At 45.5% G+C, this 22,686-nt stretch overlaps 1 protein-coding gene across 2 annotated transcripts in view; it reads right to left on the minus strand.

Moving 5' to 3' along the window:
• PHYHIPL (phytanoyl-CoA 2-hydroxylase interacting protein like) overlaps positions 1-22,686 on the minus strand; it is a 96,132-nt gene that overhangs the window by 53,615 nt on the left and 19,831 nt on the right. Inside the window, exon 1 of one of the 2 annotated variants that reach the window (XM_072131209.1) lies at positions 8,556-8,575. The exons of the other annotated variant lie outside the window; for it this stretch is intronic. The gene's annotated coding sequence lies outside the window, so the exon portion shown is untranslated. Of the gene's footprint in view, positions 1-8,555; positions 8,576-22,686 lie in introns of those variants that run through there. 2 annotated transcript variants of the gene reach the window in all.

Below are 22,686 nucleotides of genomic sequence, written 5' to 3' on the forward strand. Positions count from 1 at the left end.
AGCGGTGTGGCGCTGTTTCTTGGGGAAAAAAATTCCTGGAGAATCTAGGACTGCCCCTGGAGTCTTGTTAGGAAAGCCTTTACATGGATAAAGAGCAGAGCTGTCCCCTAGGGAGTCTTCTATACGTGTTACTGTGCTAAAATGAGCTTGTAATGAAGCTCCAGAATAATGCAGAATAATGTATGCAGCGAGATGGGAAAGGTGACAAATAGCGGAGACGTGCCTGTGACAACAAAGGGATGGAATGAGATCTCAGAGCAGTTATGGGGCTTTAGACTGTATCAATTATTAACGCTCATTAGACAGACAAGTTAGAACACACAAATGGAAAATGTATCCATGTGAGGTATATACCACCGATACCAGCACTGTTCATTATACACTCACCGGCCACTTTATTAGGTACACCATGCTAGTAACGGGTTGGACCCCCTTTTGCCTTCAGAACTGCCTCAATTCTTCGTGGCATAGATTCAACAAGGTGCTGGAAGCTCCTCAGAGATTTTGCTCCATATTGACATGATGGCATCACACAGTTGCCGCAGATTTGTCAGCTGCACATCCATGATGCGAATCTCCCGTTCCACCACATCCCAAAGATGCTCTATTGGATGGAGATCTGGTGACTGTGGAGGCCATTTGAGTACAGTGAACTCATTGTCATGTTCAAGAAACCAGTCTGAGATGATTCCAGCTTTATGACATGGCGCATTATCCTGCTGAAAGTATCCATCAGATGTTACAGGGTACATTGTGCTCATAAAGGGATGGACATGGTCAGCAACAATACTCAGGTAGGCTGTGGCGTTGCAACGATGCTCAATTGGTACCAAGGGGCCCAAAGAGTGCCAAGAAAATATTCCCCACACCATGACACCACCACCACCAGCCTGAACCGCTGATACAAGGCAGGATGGATCCATGCTTTCATGTTGTTGACGCCAAATTCTGACCCTACCATCCGAATGTCGCAGCAGAAATCGACACTCATCAGACCAGGCAACGTTTTTCCAATCTTCTACTGTCCAATTTCGATGAGCTTGTGCAAATTGTAGCCTCAGTTTCCTGTTCTTAGCTGAAAGGAGTGGCACCCGGTGTGGTCTTCTGCTGCTGTAGCCCATCTGCCTCAAAGTTCGACATACTGTGCGTTCAGAGATGCTCCTCTGCCTACCTTGGTTGTAACGGGTGGCGATTTGAGTCACTGTTGCCTTTCTATCAGCTCGAACCAGTCTGCCCATTCTCCTCTGACCTCTGGCATCAACAAGGCATTTCCGCCCACAGAACTGCCGATCACTGGATGTTTTTTCTTTTTCGGGCCATTCTCTGGAAACCCTAGAAATTGTTGTGCGTGAAAATCCCAGTAGATCAGCAGTTTCTGAAATACTCAGACCAGCCCTTCTGGCACCAACAACCATGCCACGTTCAAAGGCATCAAATCACCTTTCTTCCCCATACTGATGCTTGGTTTGAACTGCAGGAGATTGTCTTGACCATGTCTACATGCCTAAATGCACTGAGTTGCCGCCATGTGATTGGCTGATTAGAAATTAAGTGTTAACGAGCAGTTGAACAGGTGTACCTAATAAAGTGGCCGGTGAGTGTATACCAGTGTATAATAGTTACAGCTGCTGGGCTTCTTACATCTGCTTTTAGTGTAGAATGGTAGCAGAGCCCAAGAACATGTGCAACACCCTCGCCGATGCAATGGCGAAGGAGTGCTTGCGAATAAGCCCCACAGCATGTCACCACATCACACAGGGGACATTGCAGTGGTTAATCCTGCCTGGCAAGGCAGAAGTTAATCTGTGTATGATGTAAAAGTCTATTATCCAATGATCTGTGTTACATCCTGTCTCTGTGAGCTGAGAGGTAATTGGAGGAGCAGCCACCACCTGATCAAGGGGAGATAATAAAACCCCTGGCCAAGAATGTTCTAGAGAGCAGTTAGCTGAGCAGTAGCTCAGAAGGAGACTGGAGTCTCTCCAGTACAGACTCTTCGGAGTCTGTACAGCTAGCATACCAGACCAGAGCAGGAAGAGCCTAGCCCCTGCCTGAAGTGGAGCTAATAGCTAGGTAGTGAGGAAAGGGGTATCATCCTACCTTCAAGGGTGATACCTGAAGATATCCAGGATCAAGCTGAAGCTTCCTATTAGGACACAGCTACCTCCCAGCCTGCCATTGCATCCAGGCTAGTGATCTACATCCTGTGGCTCCCTCCAAATACCTCTCCAGTACTCCACCATCTTGTTAAAGGCACGTTGCTGATGTTCCTGTCGGTTCCAATAAAGAACTGTAAGTGTTTCTGTTCAACCTCTGCCTCCGTCTGGTCCCTGCTACTCCGGCTGTCACCATCACGGGCACCCTGTCCACCACACAGAGACTCATACTCTAGATACCAAAGGGTTGCCCCAGGGAGATCTGCTATAGCAGCCTCTCCCTCATCATTTCTTGCCAAAACCACCCTGCTGGAGACCTGCCAGGCTGTAGGACAGCCCTCCGGTTCCCCATACCAAGCACCGTGACACAAGCGTGCTTAGGCCGCAACTGCCAGCCACTCAGGTACTGCGGGCCCAGGCTGTCTCCAGGCCCCGAGAAAAGGCTAGGCCCCGGTGGGGGATGTTGCAAGTGGCGTCACGAACAGGATATATACTTCTGTGCCTTATTACGGCATTAAAGACTTTCCTTTATTAAAGACTGTGCTGCCTAACCCTGCTGCCATTCGGGTTTAGGCCCAAGTGATTGTGTGTTTCTGGATTGAACTGTGTTAATGCTGCCACGTGCTGTCGAGCGCCGCTCCAGCACTCAAGAGGTTAATCCCTGCAAGAACTGTACCAGCTCTGCTACATCCGGCGCTGCCGCGCCTAAAGATTTTACCTCAGAAACTGTGGCGCAGCAAGTAATTCCAGCCCACCAAAACCTTCACTGGCGGGAAACCCAGACAACACACCAAGCTCCACCCACGCACGAAGGGCGCGAACCCCGCCTCCTGTGGCGCAGGAAAAATTAGAGCCCGCCACAGCTCTTCGCGGGAAGGACTTGGACTCCTCCCTCTGGCGCGACGCGGACTTCCTGCCCCGCCTCAACAAAACGCCAGAACTCGTGCGGATCTTGGACTGTGAGGTCAGCACCATGTGGGGTCCACCGCCATTCCCTTCTGTGGAGCGTCCCGAGTTTTTCGAAGTCTTAGAGACCATGGTTGTGGTCTCTGCGCAGCCGGTCCGGAGGCCCTTTGCTGGGCACCGGCTGCATCGAGGACTGACCCGAGCCTTTGTCACCAGGAGCTATGTCCAGATGGTGACGGAGTACCAATTACCACCCGGGCGGTTCCTCGTGCCTCTCCCGGTTACCATGCCGGTACCGCGGACCCACGTGGAGGCGCCACGTGGGGAGGCCCCGACTCCTGTTGAGCCAGCGCCTGGGCCTACCGCTGCTGTGCCACCTGCTACGAGGCCTACTGTCCCTGCTGTTCGGCCTGCCAGCCCTGCTGAGACGGTTCCTGATCCTCCGGCTGCTCCTGCTCCTGTTCCGGCACCTGCCCGACAAACACGGAGATCCGAGCCTGCACCGGAGCCACGAGCCCCAGCACCTCCGCAGCCTCGAGGCCGAGGTGAGGCCGTCCGCCAGAGACTCCGAGACGCTGTCTCAGAACAGCGACGCCGCGAGAAGGAGGCCCAGCGTTACATGGCCGGCCGGTCTGCAGCTGGAGCCTGGGTGGAAAAGAACCGCACCACCGGCATGGTCCGGTTCTTCGACAAACAACGCGGCTATGGCTTCGCCACCCAAGACTACACCGGACGGGAGGTATTTATTTATAAGTAACAAATAGAAGATTTCCACAGTCACAGGGCCTGGATTTATGAGTATGCTTGGTTTTAAAAGGTAGACTTCCTTTAAGGTGAGGCTTTGTAAGATGTGGTGTGCCTCCAAACTGCTACATGTTTTTTTTGGTGCAGCCTACGATAAAAAAGTAAAAACAGAAATATAAAGGGGGTAATTTATCAATAGGTAGCTCCTTGTGCCAGCTTTATGTCCGTCTTTGGAGCTGCAGTCAGATTTATTAGCGTGGCTTTGATGATTCTGCTGGCTGTGACTTATTCTATGTGGGTTGTTTGCGACAGTTGCATAAAAAGTCGCAAAAACCTATCAAAAGTCACAGAACATAGAGCAGGGTGGGACTGGCGTCAATTTGCGCCAAAACTTTCGCCTAAATGGGAAGTCAGTCGCAGGTAATGAATTCAGTCCTATTGTGAAAACTCGTTACGCAAACAATGAATTTGTAGCAAGAAGGGTCAAATGTGACTTAACATCACGCCAAATGAACGTAGGACAAAGTCACAAAACAGCTTTTGCACCACAACTGTGCCAAAACAACGGCACTAATAGTCAAAAAGAAAAATCCAATTATACATCATCCCCCATGGTTCCAATCTCAAATATTCACCCTAAGGATGCCTTTGAAAAATCGAATCATGGGGAATCACATTAAAAAACAGGTATTTCCTGGCCTGTAGGGCAGTGGTGGCGAACCTATGGCACGGGTGCCAGAGGCGGCACTCAAAGCCCTTTCTGTTGGCACCCGGGCCATCACCCAGCACACCAGACAGGACTCAAAGAATCTTCCTGCAGATCCAAGCAACTTAAAAGATGCTGCTTTCAGTCAAATTTTGATACTTTGGACTGTAGGAAGAGGGAGAATTAGACAGGGTCGGATTATTTTTGGAGGACCTCCTGCTGGCCCCAGAGGGTAACTGGAAAGAAGCTAAAATGATGAAAATTTTCCATCTTTCTACTGTGTTGCTGTCCTCAGGAGGCCAATATGATTGAAAGTTGTTGAACAGGGAGCAGTAAGTTACTGCTTTAATTTTTGGTTGGTACCTCGCGATAAATAAGCGGGGTTTTGGGTTGCAGTTCGGGCACTCGGCCTCAAAAGGTTCGCCATCACTGCTGTAGGGTGTTGCAGAACGTTGTGCCATGCTCAAATATGCATAGGGACCGTGGTTTGGTCTTCAAACAATGCTGTGTTTTAGTATGACACGCACATGACAGCCGCCGCTCTTAGAATCGCTTCACTCTTCACTTCCATGTGCACTTACAGAGGCCAACTTCACCAAATAAGCAAAGAGGGAACGCAGCCTGGCAAGGTAACGTCTGTGCCAGCTCAAAAGGACTGAGCTGAGGGCCAAGATCCCACTATAACATCAAAGAGTGCACTGTGTTGATTTGACATGGATTTCTTGATCTAAAGTTTAGCAACAAAAAAAGAATTGCAATTTGGGGAATACAGATCCCCAAAAACTGACACCCTGGACTTTGAGAAAAAAAAAATCATTCTACCAACTATGTGGATTTGACATGGATTTTTTTAAAAGTCTACTTTATCAACAAAAAAAAGAATTGAAATTTGGGGAATACAGATCCCCAAAACGGACACCCTGGACTTTAAGAAAAAAAAATCACTCCATCATCTACAGAGTACAAGCAGCTAGACGCTAGAGACAGCACATGCAGTGTGAAATGACTGGATTACAAATGGCCGTCTGTTTTTATCGGGCTGTGACATCACATAAGCCTGCCGGTCGCTGATTGGCTTACAGGGGGGAAAAAAAAACATTTGTTCCCACGCATCACCATAAACTTTGGATTCATGCAGAACCAAAGTTTTCCTGAAATTCTAAACGAATTCCACCTCATTAGAATCGATTCGCCCATCTCTAATCACAATGTAAAATTTACGTGCAGAACCCAGGATGCATGTCCTACAAGGAGAGTTTTTAAATTGGCAACCAGGGCCAGTCTTAGGCCCCGTGCACACGAACGTATGGGGTTCGTATGTATAGTAGCAAGCTTGCGGCCGTACATACGTCCCCCATAGTGGTCAACGGCCGCACAGAGCGATATGGCGCTGCGTACCGCACCGTACACTGGAAATAAATAGGACATATCCTATCATTCCCCGTGTTACGGGCCGTACTCCGTTCATTTCAATGGAGAGGACAGGGGGTCACCCCTACTCCTCTCCATCGCGGGCATATGTCAGTTTGCATGATGCCCTTGGAAAAATCCATTTTTTATCCACCTTTGCCCCAAAATTCTGCATCCTTTGTGTTAATGTTGCTTGTTTTTTGCAAGTTTATTTTTGTAATTTTCTTTTTTTGATACAAATGACTTAGTTATTGCCCCTCTGCTCAATCACATGGGTTACAAAAGGGACCATACTGACTATTAAGCACATTACTGTTCTAGCAGTCCACAAGGATCCTGACATATCCAGGGCAATATCATTGGGACAGACTCCATACTTCACGTCTCCTCCACCGCTTCGTGTGTTAGAATGGCACCGACCGGCGCGCGCTCATTAAAATCAGCTTCTATTTTTCATAAATGAGACTAAAAAAACGTTCAGTTTCATAAATTTGCTGCATTTTAATTAACTTTTTTTATGAGGAGGTTTAATTAGAGAAAATCATATACTACGGGGACAGCAGGTCTTGAACAAGCTGTAAATTACCTTCGAGGTTCATCCTGCTGTAAACCGGTTTTCTCTCCTCGTTTCAATGTGACACTTTCAGATAAAGTAACACCGAGGATTTTGAAACAGTAGATTAAAATTTAAATATAGATTTATATTTCCCCCCCCCCCCCCATAGGAGATGAAATTTCTGGCATAGAAGGCGTTAGCACATTGCGGAGCTTATGTAGGAAGTATTGTGGACTTAGTAAATTAATTCAGCTACTGCCCATTTGTTATAGGGTGGTCATTTATAGGATCAATTACTGAGACAGTAACAGGAACCAGCAGGAAAAATAAGATACAGGGCGATCAGGTTTTCTGGATACGGGTCCCGTGTTATCCCCAAAAATCATAATAAACTTACTGTATGGAGACTATGCAGTCCATGCAAGCCCCCACAGCCATGACATAAGTAGTCCATGTGGCCCCTCATTAAAGGGCTCACTCCAAGTTTGATTCTTAACCCCTATCCACATTACGATCAGTGGAAGTCCAACTGCGGTGACCCCCAGTACAGCAAGAACGGACCTCCACAGTGCTCTGCTATGAAAATGCAGTTCCTCCAGGACACCCTGAGGGCACGTTCACACGTTGCGTTTTGAGATGCGTTTTCATTGCGTTTGAAATGCATTACAAAAGCTGAGGATTTGCACAATTAAATGACTGTTAACACTTACATTTACAAAACGCGATGTTAACATGTGTGTTAACATTACGTTAACAAATGTAAACAGGAATGTAGCAATCACCTCTCATCAGCTGTTGTAATGCGTTTCAAACGCAATGTGTGAACGCGCCCCGAGGGTGATACCACGCGTGACGTTTTGAACCCATTTTTGGCCCGTTTTTAAACAGTCCTTTAAAAAAACGTTATTTGAAAATGCATGCGTTTTTGTCAGTTTTTCCGAATTTGCGCAATTAAAAATGGACAAAAACAGCTGCGTTTTTTAACGATCTGAAAACGCACTAACTAAAAATGGCCCAAAAACGCCACGTGTGTCTTCACCCTGTGGCTGGTGCCACACGCACTGCTTCGCCTACCGGGGCGGGCCGCGGACCAAGCTGCCGGTGTTTTATTCCCGATCGCAGGAGTTTCCATAGAAACACCGATCCGATCGGGCCGAGGCCCGCCCCGGTGGGCGCGACTTTGTCTGTGTTTGCAAGCGCAGACTAAGCGCTACGTGTGCCACCGGCCTCAGGCTGTGTTCACACATTGGGGGACATTTACATAAAGTGTCGGTGTCTGCATTGGCTTTGTTACCGACCTGCTCTCGGTAAGAAGATACACATTTAATATTGTGGAGCTGTGCTGAGACATTTCTGGCGCCGAGACTATTTTCTGTCCCTGGGACCAAAATCTGTCCCGAGCACCAGAAATGTGTCCTACAGTCCCTGCTAGACCAGTTTTCTTTTGGTCTACTTTCCGTCAGTTTACACCGCCCAAAAAGGGCTGCGACACATATTAATTGTGTCCGAGTTTCCACTCCGCCAAAGCCACGCCCCTTTTCGGAGAACAGTCGGAGCAGACGGAAAAAGGCAATTTTTCTGGCGCCGCCAGATAATAAATAGGTAGGAGAGCAGAACATGTGGTGAGAGCGCCACAAAACTGGCGGAAACACCATAGTAAATGTCCCCCATTGTGTTTTGAAACACATTGCAACAGCTGTGGAGAGGTGATTTGCCTAATCACAATTAATGTTAACGCATCTGTTTACAATGTGTTGATGCATGTGTTAACATAGCTTTAACTAACATAAAGAGTAATGTGATCAGGCAAATCCCCTCTCCTCAGCAGCTGGAATGTATTTCAAAAACAATTCAGGTCACCATGGGAACTGCATTTACCATTTATTAGTGAGGTGTACAAAAAACAAAACAAAACACGGAGGAGATTAATGAAAACATTCAATATTTGCCTCAAAAAGGACTGAAAGTACCAACAATGCATACAAACACCACTCTCTCGCTATAAATGGCCCCTAAATGTAAACTGCACGGTCTGGAGAAGGGCTCCCATCTGTACAACACAAGCAGCACCACTCACCGGCCAGAGATCTGCAGGGGACTCCTCCAGCTGGAGACACCTTCATTCACTGACAGGAAGCAAGAGCAGGGAGACTGCTGATTGGTGGAGAAGCTGTCACCTGACAGGCTTTTTACTAATCACTACCTCAAGTGAGGGAGAATTCACCCGTTTTCAACACGTTGGGGGACATTTACTATGATGTTTCCGCCAGTTTTGTGGCTCTCACCGCATCTTCTGCTCTCAGACCTATTTATTAGCTGTCGGGGACAGAAAAAATGCCTTTTTCCGCCTGCTCCGACTCTTCTCCGAAAAGGGGCGTGGCTTTGGCGGAGTGGAAACTCAGACAGAATTAATATGTGTCGCAGCCCTTTTTGGGCGGTGTAAACTGGCGGAAAGTAGACCAAAAGAAAACTGGTCTAGCAGGGACTGTTGGACACATTTCTGGTGCTCGGGACAGATTTTGGTCCCAGGGACAGAAAATGGTCTCGGCGCCAGAAATGTCTCTGCACAGCTCCACAATATTAAATGTGTGTCTTCTTTCCGAGAGCAGGTCGGTAACAAAGCCAATGCAGACACCGACACTTTATGTAAATGTCCCCCGTTGTGTTGCGTCGCGTTTTTGAGTCGTTTCTCTGGAAATGCATATGCCATCAAGCTGAGGCCCGCCCCTTGTGCGCTAGCTCCGCGTTATGAACGTGAGGATAGCAGAACGCGTGACCGCGGCCTGGGGTGCGTTTACACGTTCAGGCCACGGTCCCACGTACCACTAGGGAAACGCATGCTATTGATAAGCCAGTTGGATGCATTTCCCTGGAAATGCATGTGCGTTTGGGCCGAGGACCTCACCCTATGCGCTAACGTCGCGTTATGAACGGACGCCTAGCGGTACGTGTGACCTCAGTTTTCCCAGATGCCGTTTTTAAAACGCATGCGTTTTTGACCAGTTTAAATTAAGATAATTGGTCAAACCTGTCAAACTGGTCAAAAACGCATGCGTTTTAAAAACGCCATCTGGAAAAACTGAGGTCACACGTACCGCTAGGCGTCCGTTCATAACTAAAACTGCGTTTCCAAGCATAGGGGCCGTGCCTCTGCCCGGTCTCATTAGCGTTTCACTCAAAATGCAAATGCGTTCGCCCAAGGCACGCCCCCATTGCGCTAGTACTGCGTTTTTGGTCAGTTGTGAAACATTGAGGCCGCGGTCACATGTACCGCTAGGCGTCCGTTCATTACGCTAGCGCACAGGGGGAGGTCCTCAGCCCGAACGCACATGCGTGTCCAGGGAAACGTGTGCGATTGATAAGCCGATGGCATGCGTTTCTCTGGAAACGCATGTGCGTTTGGGCCGAGGACCGCCCCCTGTGCGCTAGCGTCGCGTTATGAACGGACGCCTAGCGGTACGCGTGACCGCGGCCTTAAAAATGCATGCGTTTGCCTTATTACGCTATTGTTCACACTAGCCTTTACAAAAAGCATCGTAAATGTGATACTAACGCATGGATTAAAACTGTGTTAACAATGTGTTTTGTTAATGCATGCATTAACACAAGGTTAACAAAAATGTATTGTTATTGCATACGTTAACATTGTTTTTTCGATCACAGGCAATTTAATCGATCGCATGCGTTTCTCTGGAAACGCATGTGCTTCGGGCCGAGGACCTCCCCCTGTGCGCTAGCATCACGTTATGAACGGACGCCTAGCGGTATGTGTGACCACGGCCTTAACAATAATGTAATTAGTCAAATCACCTCTCCTCAGCTGTTCTAATGCATTTCAAAACGCAATGAAAACCGAACCAAACCAAAACGCACCGTGTGAACGCACCCTGAGGCCAGCGGCACACATGGACTTTTGAACCCGTTTTTTGGGCCAATTTTAAGCAGTCCATTAAAAACCGCATGCTTTTATGAAAAACGCATGTGTTTTTTTGAAAGTGCTTCCGTTTTTGACAGGTTTTACCAATTATCTTAAAACAGGTCAAAAACGGATGCGTTAAAAAAAAAAAACGTTTTTTAACGGACTGCTTAAAAACGACCCAAAACGGGTTCAAAACGCGTTGGAGTCCAGGAGCCTATGGGTATCTTTTCCCCATACAAAACATTAGGGGAATCATGATAGATTCTATATGGAGGCTCAGCAGTGTCAGCAGCTAAATACAGATAGTAAAAGTAACTGCGTAACTTAGTATAAACCTTTACTTCCAATCAGAGACCTGTGTGATGGGTAATAATTGTGCATTGTACTGTGGCCAGCGACATCCCTGAGACGCCCCCGTCATTAGCATTCTGCGCCGCGCGTCTTCCCTTCACACTCTCATCTATTCCAAAATACAAAGCGGCAGCGGCGGGAGCTCCACGAGACGGGAAGATGACATTTACATCACAATGAACATTTCATTAGTCTTCCAAAATGCAGATAAATGAACTGAGATTCACAAAAGGCAAACTAAATATTCCTCATTGTTTTTCAGGAAGCGATAAATAAAGTCGTTTAGCAAATTTGTTTTTATTTATTTTGGGAAAATATTCTGACTTCACAGACTGTCATTACTTATGCCTCTATTTACCCTCTGACATTGACTTTACCTAATAATGTTGTATTAATCCCAATACATAACATAGAAATAATAATAATAATAAACAGTCAATTACACCGTTATATGGTAGAATGTGATTCTGCATATTTTTAGTCCAAATATCCTAAAATTAGGCAAAATCTTATCTGCCCCCACTTCACACTTTCCTTATTACCGTATTTTTCGGACTATAAGGTGCACCGGATTATAAGACGCACCATCAATAAATGCCTGCTAAAACATCTAGGTTCATATATAAGGTGCACCGGATTATAAGGCGCACCTGATTATAAGGATGAATGACCAGCAGGTGGCAGACCTGTGCACAGTACAAGGCAGCTGTTGTCTGTAAGTACGGTTCATATATAAGGCGCACTGGACTATAAGGCGCACCTTTGATTTCTGAGAAAATCAATGGATTTTTTGTGCGCCTTATAGTCCGAAAAATACTGTACTGTATATTTTTAATGTGACATAGGCCTCAGTATCCCGGACAAAAAAGGGAACCTTAGAATCACAGAAATCAAATTGCTACGGCATTTATAACAATTTAACCCCTTAACAACCAGGCACTTTTTCATTTTTGCGTTTCCATTTATCACCTTCAAAAATTAGTAACTTTTTTATTTTTCCATGTACAGAGCTGTATGAGGACTTGTTTTCTGCATCAATTTGCGCTTCATAGTGATGGCATTTTATATTCCATGCCGTGTACTGGAAAGCTGGGAAAAAATCCAAATGCAGAGAAATTGGTGAAAAGAATGCATTTGCGCCATTTTCTCATGGGTTTGGATCTTACAGATCTTACTGTGCGCTCCAAATGACATGTCTCTTTTATTCCATGGTTTGGTACAATCACGGGGATACCAAATTTATATAGGTTTTTAAATGTTTTCATACATTTACAAAAATTCTAACCTACTGTACATAAAAAATTCCTCTGGCGCTAATAACTTTTTCATATTTCGGTGTATGGAGCTGTGGGTGGTGTCATTTTTCACAACAACCGAACTACAATTATAAAACATACAGTTTTAACTTGCATACAAATTCAACTTAAGAACAAACCTATGGAACCTATCTCGTATGTAACTGCCTGTATATGGGGATTTCCCACATCTTCTATTACAATGTGCAAATCGCACATTGTAATGAATCTGTGAAAACAAAACAGTCTTGGGTCTTTATATGACCAGAGGCTGTCATAGTAACAGATTGCCGCTCCACGATGATGGCACGGGAAGTGACGATCTAAGCCAAAATGGAGCCGCTCTTTAATGCTGCCGGCGGTGATGAAGGGTTAACGGCCTCAGGATCCAACTGCTTGCACCCCCCTGATGCAAATCTGCGATTTGGAGAACCATGGTCCCTTTTTCACTGGCTAATAAAGTGGCAGGTCGAACATAGGTCGTACGCTCCATTCAAAACTAGGGGAGTGTCGGAAATTGACGAGCACAGCCCCCGCTTTCCCCAACACTTATATTCATGGTCTGTGTGAGTGCCAGAGATACCCAAGCGCTTTCCATCACTCTCATACTATTGAATGGAGCAGCGGGGGACATAATAAATCGGTGACAGCAGGACCCCAATTCCCAAATCGCTTGGGGTCTGTTTACCTGATCAGCAGGAGTTCCAGAAGTCAGACCCTCGGGGTGTGTGGTCATATGTGGCATTACCATTGTGTTTCTGAAACGCATTTCAAGAGCTGTGGAGAAGAGATTTGCCCAATTGCATTTACATGTGTGCAGCCACGGAAATGGGCTCCTTATATCGGTCCAATGCCACATTCTGCACACCCTCCACATAAGGGGAGTCCGTGCATTATACCAGATGCAAGGACTTCCAGTCTGCCAGCCGGACTGCATCATATTTTGGTATCATGCTAGGACCCCCCCTTTGTACAAGGTGTGCAGTCTGTGGGATCCGGTCTACATACAAACTCCTTTCCACAAACTGCACACCACTGTCCGGACAGCGTGACAATGAAGATTTGTTTGGGTTGTCGAGTCCTGTATGTGTCATGATGTCACGGCTGAGCATCTGTATACAAACGGTGATCAGTGGTGCTGGAGCCCCTCAGAAAGTTAGTTGTAACTTCCTTCTTGTTTTCACAAGGGCCTCTGTTACAAAAGTAAAACCCTGGATAACCCCTTTAAAGGAAACCTACCATTTGATTTGATGCAGTTTGAAGCAAACATACCTTGAGAATGCTGCAGCTACAGTGATGCAGGATCATATCTTGGTTACTCCCTGAGCTGAGTGGTTTAGCTGAAAAGACAATTATACCATTCAGGACCTTGGGAAAGCTGGGACAGACTGTCTTACCCATTACACAGGAGCCTGGAATTAAAATGGCTGCTATGTAAAGCATGACTAGTCAAGCTGGGGGATGGTGCAGCAATTGATTAATCTGTCTGGCAGGAAGTAAACTGCAGGAGATGATGATGCAATCAGTGAGAAACTCTCCTGCTCTGAGAAGCAGGAAAGCAAGCGCTGAACCAGCCATAGAAGCCACAGAGCTCCATTATCATAATGTTATATCTGTTTTATCAGCAAAACCTCTCAGCACAGGGATTAACCACGATATGATCCTGCATCAGTGTAGCTACAGCATTCTCAAGGTATGTTTGCTTCATACTGCATCATATCAAATGGTAGGTTTCCTTTAAGCACCCGTTCTCTCTGTAAACATAAATTATGTTTTTTTTTATTCTCAACTTTCACAAAAATCTGCAAGTGAGACGTCTATCTGCTTCTCAGTCTCATGAGTGAGACTTCAGATTCTCATCATTCAGAATCATGTATTTTTCAGTGGAGATGTAATCGCATGTGCTTTATGTCAGTTTAACTGTGCCAAAGACATATTCTACCCTGGGGGGGCTAAAACGGTTTTAAATCCCAATGGTTTGAACTAATATTATTATAGACACCCCCTCCTCTTCTCCAAAGCCACAGGACTGTCTTAAGGGAGATGTTATGTTTGACGTGGTAAATACACCCTCTGTCTAGATTTGGGTTGCCAGAAAATGTGAAAGAACGGCACAAATCTGAGCAGTGGAAATTAATTTCATGTCTGAGTGGAACCTTATAATTTACTGCTAAAAGCGAAAATTGTTTAAAATGTAGGAATACAATGTCCACAGGGATGCAAAATCTAAACTAGCCCCTACTCCCACCCCGAAGGGAAAAGAAAGGCAGGGGAAGGCCACTTCATATTTAAATTTTTATAGTTCCATTGTATATTAAGGAAGTACCATTAAATGTAATCAAAGGTCTGCGCTGCTCTTATTGTGTATTTAAAGGACATCAGTGACTGATGGTAGACGTGTAGACGTGTCCTACTACGAAGTTCCGGAGCAACTATGCTCTATACGCTGCGACTGCGGCAATACAAAGTTATAGAAATTATTATAATCTTGCTGCATGCCAACGTACTGTTACATTGCGTTGTTTCAAGGGTAAAGGGTCTAAAGTTAGAAGTAGGGACCCAAATTGATAATTAGCACAGACATACTATTAATTTTTTTTTTTGGGGGGGGAGGGGCTTTTTCTTTGGTTTGTCTCAGCAGGGAGGTTAGGTTCACCTCTGGACTCCGGTGTTAAGGTAAACCTAGCTGATAGATCAAATCCTGTCATTTCTACTTGTCTTATTTTCCGAAAAAGTACTGTAATAGAAACAATGAACTCAAGATGGCGCCGGCATCGTGGACCGCAACCCAAAACATCATGGCTAAAGAATTTCAGAAATGCACTATGATGACGTCAATGTGCGACAGCAGGGAAGTTCTCCAATCAAGAGAATACATGAGCTGGGAACCCTGATATTGCTATGATTTGTATTCTCCTCCCTTTTCTGTTCTTTCCTATTTTTCTATATAGACTTGGGCAACCAAATAAAGCTTGCGCAGTGCTGATCTGCCCCAGGCAATAGCATGAGCTTGTTTTGCATCAGCGGTGGTCGGATTCATTTTCTTGCGACCGTGTACACATAATTTAATAATTTGAAACACAGCCAACGCACACTAAAAGAGGATATCTTAAATCCTACCCTAACACCAGCAAGCAGGGCAGCTCAAGCATTCCCTCTCTCCTCCCATCCCGCAGCAGACCGGTCAGTATGATGTTATGTTCTGGAGTTGGGCCACTACTGAGTGCAACTCTGGAAACCTTGTATCAACACAGCCTCCTCTTCTTCTTGGCGATGGGTGTGGATGAGGCCTACAACAGAAGCCAGGGATCCATGACACCTGTGGCTTAGCCACCATACAGGTAGCCACTTGGCGTTCCAGTCTCCTGCCTCTTCTCCTGCTTCCCTCTCCATAGGAAACAGCGCTGCACGGCCGGACACACGGGGAAAGATAGGGCATGCCCTTATCTTTTCTCTGTGTACCCCCGGATCAAGCTGGGGAAGCTACAGGATGCAACCTCTTGGTGTAGGTTATTAGCATGGGCATCAAATGACTACCCACTTAGAAAATATATGTACTCCTGAGGTAAGTACCATGGATTAGGAACCTAAATGGAAACAAGCATTCCTGTTGCCATTAAATTCCTCTGATAAAGAAAGGAATAAAAAGAAAGGAAAGTATGAACATTTTATCTGCAAAATAAATAAATCAATAGTGTAGTGTTGGATAATTCCAAACCTTCCTGCCGATGTGTCCTATTTTATGTGAAAACATCTATGGTTTACCTGAAAGTAACTGTACAGGAATATTTGCTTCATTAATTATGTATTTTCAGCTTTGCAGTTTTCCCTCTATGATTCCAGTATATCATTAGAAATGTCCTAAGGCTTATACAGCAGCTCGCTGTTAGTTGTGTTGTTTTTACCTAATCGATATGTACTGTATATTCTGCTTCATGGCTAAGTTTGATTTTAGCAGGGGGTCGGGCTACTGTATTTACTTTCTTGGCAATGGTCCACATGCACATGGCTCACATCTGGCACAGTGGGCGCCATAACTGTCATAGACGTTAGAGGATATCCATGTGTGACTAGTCTACACCTCATATATGTAACCAGAGGCGAGATGCTCTCCAACCAATCTATATACTAGATCTCATTAGTGCTGTGATACAGCAGCAGTATACAAGCAGTCCCGGGTTACGTACAGGATAGGTTCCATGGGTCTGTTCTTAAGTTGAATTTGTATGCAAGTCAAAACTATATATTTTATAATTGTAGATCCAGACAAAACATTTTTTTTTGCCCCAGTGACAATTGGAGTTTCAACATTTTTTTGCTGTAATGGGACCAAGTATTATCACTAAAGCTTCAGTACAGACACCTTACAGCTGATCATGAAAATGTATTTACAAAAAAATGATAGAATGGAATCCTAACTTGTGCCTGTATCCCTACTAATCCTTATTAAACTAAGCTGAGGCATGAGCGGAGGCAGATAACTCTCCCCTGTATATATGATACGTTCCTTAATTAAATGCATCCATCATATATTTCTACCTATAAAACCGGCTACAAATCTTGGTATGGCCCAAACACACTGAAAAATTAAAGTAGGCAAAAAAAGAGAGGCAAAAATAAAGTTTTCTATATCGTTGGCAGAACTATTAGTAGAATCCAGCAGATAACATGATGCAGGAGATATTGACCACAATTAGCATAATTACAGTGCTGCATGGAGTAGCACTTCAGGCAGGGCAAGCCCACACTTCCCAAAATGAGCCTCACGTGCTTAATATACCTGCTGAATAACAGATAGAAGGCATCTCAGCTGTAAAGACAGGGGCTAGAGAAGGACACATTGTGGGTCATTTACTAAGGGCCCGATTCGCGTTTTCCCGACGTGTTACCCGAATATTTCCGATTTGCGCCGATTGTACCTGAATTGCCCCGGGATTGTGGCGCACGCGATTGGATTGTGGCGCATCGGCGCCGGCATGCGCGCGACGGAAATCGGGGGGGCGTGGCGGAACGAAAACCCGACGTATTCGGAAAAACCGCCGCATTTAAAAACCGAAAAATTGTCGCTTGGGGAGCGCTTACCTTCACCTGGTCCGAGGTGGTGCATTCCAGCGCGATGAGATGACTTTCAGCGCAGCAGCGCCACCTGGTGGACGGCGGAGGAACTACCTTCATAAATCCCGGACGGACCCGAATCCTGTGCAGAGAACGCGCCGCTGGATCGCGAATGGGCGAGGTAAGTAAATCTGCCCCATTGTAGTATCACATAATGGGACACAATGGGGAAGATTTATCAAGCTGTCTGAAAGTCAGAATATTCTTAGTTGCCCATGGTAACCAATCACAGCTCAGCTTTCATTTTACCAGTGCTCATGAATATTTTAAAGGGGAGCTGGGAATGGATGTCATGGGCAACGTTGCGTTTTGGCTGCGTTTGCAAATGTATTAAATTAACGCAAAACACCGGCGGCTCGTTCCCGATCGCAGACATTTCCATAGAACCGCCGATGCGATCGGCCCGCGGCCCGCCCTGGTGGATGCGCCTTTGTCTGCGTTTCCAAGCGGCACATGTGTCATCACCCTTACTTGCAGCAGAAACTTGTTTTGTGTTATATTAACACAACACTATGAAAGCTTGGCCAAGTAATTGGAATCATAAAATACCAGTGGCTGACATATTTTCGATTTCCACATTGATTTCATAGTGGAGGAAAAGCACTTTACCACGGCCTGGATGAGAATAACCTTGGACATGTCTCGTATCGCTGGACATGCCACCGTTTTATTTTGTAGCTGCATTTGTGTACAGAGCTCCCAGAGGAATCTTCTTCCTGCCCCAGAGGCGACAGTCTACATCACTACAATATGTTACGTAATCGCTGGAACACAAGTGCTACATAAATATACATCTATTCAGAAGACACCGGCTCCATCAGCAACGCATTGCCGATGACTCCACATGTCAGGAAAAAGATGATAAAATCAATATGAAGGGAGGAGGGAAAATCAATGAGCAGAGCGTTACAGAGCGTAACATGCGTCCATATGTACAAACAGTAAAGCTTTTCATAATGATTCTTAGAAAGAAAAATAGTTAGTGTTTATTTTAACATGTAAAAGCAGTAAAAATGGCAATGCTCACAGACAGCATGGATATACCCAATGCAAGAGCATTGTTACAGGCCTAATATGCTGGAGGGCCAACTCTTGGGTCCACACCTGTTATGCATCTCATAGGGGCACATTTCCCGTCGTGATCCGCGAGGTGTGTTATCTGGCGAGGATTCGGAGCTGCCGCGATTCACTAAGATCGTGCGCCCGATATCCTGCATGTGTCGCTTCCCCCGCTGAGGTCCGCTGGAGTTCACCATCTTCTTCCCGGTGCATGTGAGTGCATGTCTTGCGACACAATTTTGAATGTTAAATCCCGTGCTTAGTCCGAATCAGTCGGGTTGTCCGACGGCCACGCCCCCCGATTTGTGTCACAAAAGCCGTCGTGATTGCGCCAAAATCCGATTGCGTGCGCCAAAAAACCCAGTTAAATGTGGTGCAAAATGGAAAAAGTTGGGAAACCCGATGAAAATGCGGTTCGCAAGACCCTTAATAAATGTGCCCCATATCATCTTTAAAGGAAATCTACCGTCAAAATCCAGCATTATAAACCAGAAACACTTACTAATAAGCCATAGATAAAAAATATAAGATTACCAAAGTCACAGCGCCTGGATTTATGACTAAGTGCCCAGTGAGACCAGTAACAGCACTTGGCTATCTCCTGCACTTTCATGCATGTGTGACCTGCCACTCCATCAATTAGTAATAGCAGGCTCCCTGTTGGTGGGTGTCAATTCTTGTGATCAGTGGGTGTCTCAGCAGTCAGACCCACTAAGATCAGATCATCAAACTTGGTACAACCATTGTAAATCCTGGAGACTTTGACCATAGTGGTAATGCCCGTTCCTTTGAGACCATATATTTATTGCTCATAGAATAAATAATAGGAGAATACTCCACTTATTAACAATTAATAGCTGCAGTAAATTCTTGTCCCCTACATGTAATCTAATAGTTACATGTTGTGTGGGGCGGAATTTATCACGAGCGCCGGGATATGATAGCGGCCAGGCCCCTGTGTCCCACCAGATACATCCAGAGGCATAGCCACTGGTAGTGTAGCCACAGGGTAAAACTACACCAGGTCCGACCTGGCGTAGTTTTACGTAAAATCCTGCGAACAAAAGTTTGCAAGTTTTCCAAAATGACATAGGCACGGGGGGAGAAAGACATGTGCACACCCACTCTGCTGGCCGTTGCATTTAGCAAGAATTTGAGATTATTTCACTGCTTCTACACCATAAGGTATATGGTCTTGTCCTGAATCAGACTTTATTATTACATCTGGAGGATTTTATGTAAAAATTTTAAAAAATGGCTTTAAAATGTATAAAATATTACCACTGCTCAGTGATTGGCTGCTGTGATGACACATTGGGGCACATTTACTAAGGGTCCATTGGACACATTTCCGTCGGACTTCCCGAATATTTGCCCTGAATTGCACTGGGGTTTTTGGCGCACGCGATCGGCTTTCATGCGAAACAAATCGGGGGCGGGGCCGTCGGACAACCCGACTGATTCGGACATACCGCGGAATTTAACTTTCAGAATTGTGTCACAAGACACGCACTTACAGGCACCGGGAAGAAGAAGGTGAACTCCGGCGGACCTGAGCGGGGAGGAGACACATGCAGGAAATTGGACGCACGACCTTAGTGAATCACGGCAGCTCCGAATCCTCGTCGGACGTTCCGGAACGTCGGACGCAACGGCACCAGTAAGTAAATGTGCCCCACTCAACAAACTGCAGCTAGGTAAGCAAAGACCAGAAGGGAGGACCAGGACAATGGCGGAGGATTCTACTACAGGTAATTCATGCTTCTATTGTTGCGTTACCTTGTTCCAATGGGGTACAATCTCTCTATACAATCCCTTTATATATATAAATGCAACGTTAATTCTTTGTAAAATAATTAAAATCAATGTAGTAACTACAGAATAAAAATGGATACTAAGTTTTATTTGTAGATGGACATAAGGTAAGAAGAAGTAGGAATGCAATGCCAGGGGATACATCACAAGTGCAGAAAATACATTACAGAATAATCATTTCATTAGTCAATCATTAAGCGAACACTTCTCTGCGTGCATAAGGTTAGGCCTGTGCTTCACCATTCACCTGAGACCTGAAATGTCTCCCATAGCCTTGATAAATATGAGAGGAATGGATCCCTACTTCTATCATGCCGACAAGGTGAACAAACAAACAATTTACAACACTCATTAAGTACCTGATAATATGTGATACTTTTCATAAGCTCTGACTATTGGAACTTTTGCTGCAAAGCTGTGATAACATCCTATTAACCTCTTCAGCAAAATTGAGGTGATTGAACAGATTTAAACCCATGAATGTCAATATATTATTCTGAATAGTCATGACCATTCTTTTCTTCTAAGGCCTATTTTACTACAAAAATCCGCAACATCACGTTCCAGAGTTTCAATTCTTAAAGGGATCCTGTTCTTGCTGGTGTGCAACTTGTACAGATTTTGAATTGAGGCCTATCTGCTTTAAATTATGACATGTTTAGCCCATTTTTGGTAAAAAAAACTAATGTTATTTATTAGTTTCTATGATTCCTGAACACACATGCTTATGTACATGCACACAGTGCAACAATGAAGCCTTGCAGAGCAGGCTGTGTGTAATTAGCTCCTCCCCTTTTAGCTCCTCGTCATTGATAATAAAAAAGAAATTTCTCCCCTAGCTACAACGTCCATGTTTATTTTACCATCTCTTTAACCTGACCTCCAGCACAGACAGTAAGTCTGTGGGGTTTCTCAGCTAGTCCTTCCTCCCTGTATCAGCACAGTAACACTATAGCACCCCAGTGCTATCCCCAGATCTCCTTCCTTTGTACCAGCAGCTTTACATCCCCCCCTCCATAAATAGATCACACACTGCCACTGTCTGCACAATAATCTCAGAAGCTAATAATCATAGCCTAATAATAATCTTTATTTATATAACATCATCATATTTCGTAGTGCTTTACTAATCATAGGGGGCATATAAAAATAAAATACAACATTAGAGAAGGAGTGAGGGCTCTGTTCACAAAAGCTAACAATCTATGAAAATGAATGGGGTTACACAAAATGTTTATATAATGGTCCAGGTGCTGCTGCTTGAACCAGACATCAGCCGCCATCTTATATACTAAGTCCAAGGTGAAAGTGACTGCAGAGAAGCCTGGAGCTTGGTATCTGGTGGTTGTAGGATAGTGAGTGTAATAGGCTTGCCTAAAAAGATGGGTTTTAAGAACACATTTGAAAATTGGTTAGGGATTAGTCTGATAATCCATGGCAGGGCATTCTAGAGAATGGGTGCAGCTCAGGAGAAGTCATGGGGACGAGTGAGAGGTTCAAATTAAGGTAGAGATAAATCTGAGATCACTGGCAGATCAAAGAACACGGGTAGGGTGGTATACAGAGAGGGGAGGTAGGGAGGTGCGGCATCGTTCAGAGCTTTGTGGATGAGGGCGATTATTTTAAACTATTCGGAAGGAGACTGGCAATCAGTGCAGTGACTGGTACAGACTGGAGGCTTCTGTGTAACATTTGATCTGAAAGACGAGCCTGGCTGCTGCATTAAGAATAGATTGCATTAAGAATAGATAGCGAGTGGAAGCCCGGTTAATACGGAGTTACAGTAGTCTAGATGAGAGCAACAGCTAGCATTTTAGAGGTTTCAATTGTAAGAAATGGGTGGATTCTAGAGATGCTTCTGAAACGCATTAAATGTAATAAAATGCAATTTAAATTGAAATATAATGGGGCAAATTTACTTACCCGGTCCATTCGCGATCCAGCGGCGCGTTCTCTGCTCTGGATTCGGGTCCGGCCGGGATTTAAGAAGGTAGTTCCTCCGCCGTCCACCAGGTGGCGCTGCTGCGCTGAAAGTCATCTCATAGCGCCGGAATGCACCACCTCGGACCAGGTGAAGGTAAGCGGTCCCCAAGCGACACTTTTTCGGTTTTTAAATGCGGCGGTTTTTCCGAATACGTCGGGTTTTCGTTCGGCCACGGCCCCCGATTTCCGTCGCGCGCATGCCGGCGCCGATGCGCCACAATCCGATCGCGTGCGCCACAATCCCGGGGCAATTCAGGTACAATCGGCGCAAATCGGAAATATTCGGGTAACACGTCGGGAAAACGCGAATCGGGCCCTTAGTAAATGACCCCCAATGTATTTAATCAACAATTTATTGAGTTGAGATACTGGGGCACATTTACTAAGGTCCCGCGGCCGCATTTCCGTCATTTTCCGACATTTTCGTGGATTGCGCCGGAGAATGTGTTGCACGCGATCGGATTGCATCGCAATCACGCCGGCTTTCACGCAACACAAATCGTGGGGTGGGCCGTTGGACGATCTGACGCGCGCTGGATTTAACAAATCAATTTGTGTCGCAAGACACGCACTTACATGCACCGGGAGGAAGAAGGTGAACTCCGGCGTACCTGAGCGGGGAAGCGACACATGCAGGAAATCGGATGCACGATCTTCATGAAATGCAGCAG

Source organism: Engystomops pustulosus, chromosome 11, assembly GCF_040894005.1.
Source record: "Engystomops pustulosus chromosome 11, aEngPut4.maternal, whole genome shotgun sequence".
Lineage (NCBI taxonomy): Eukaryota > Metazoa > Chordata > Amphibia > Anura > Leptodactylidae > Engystomops > Engystomops pustulosus.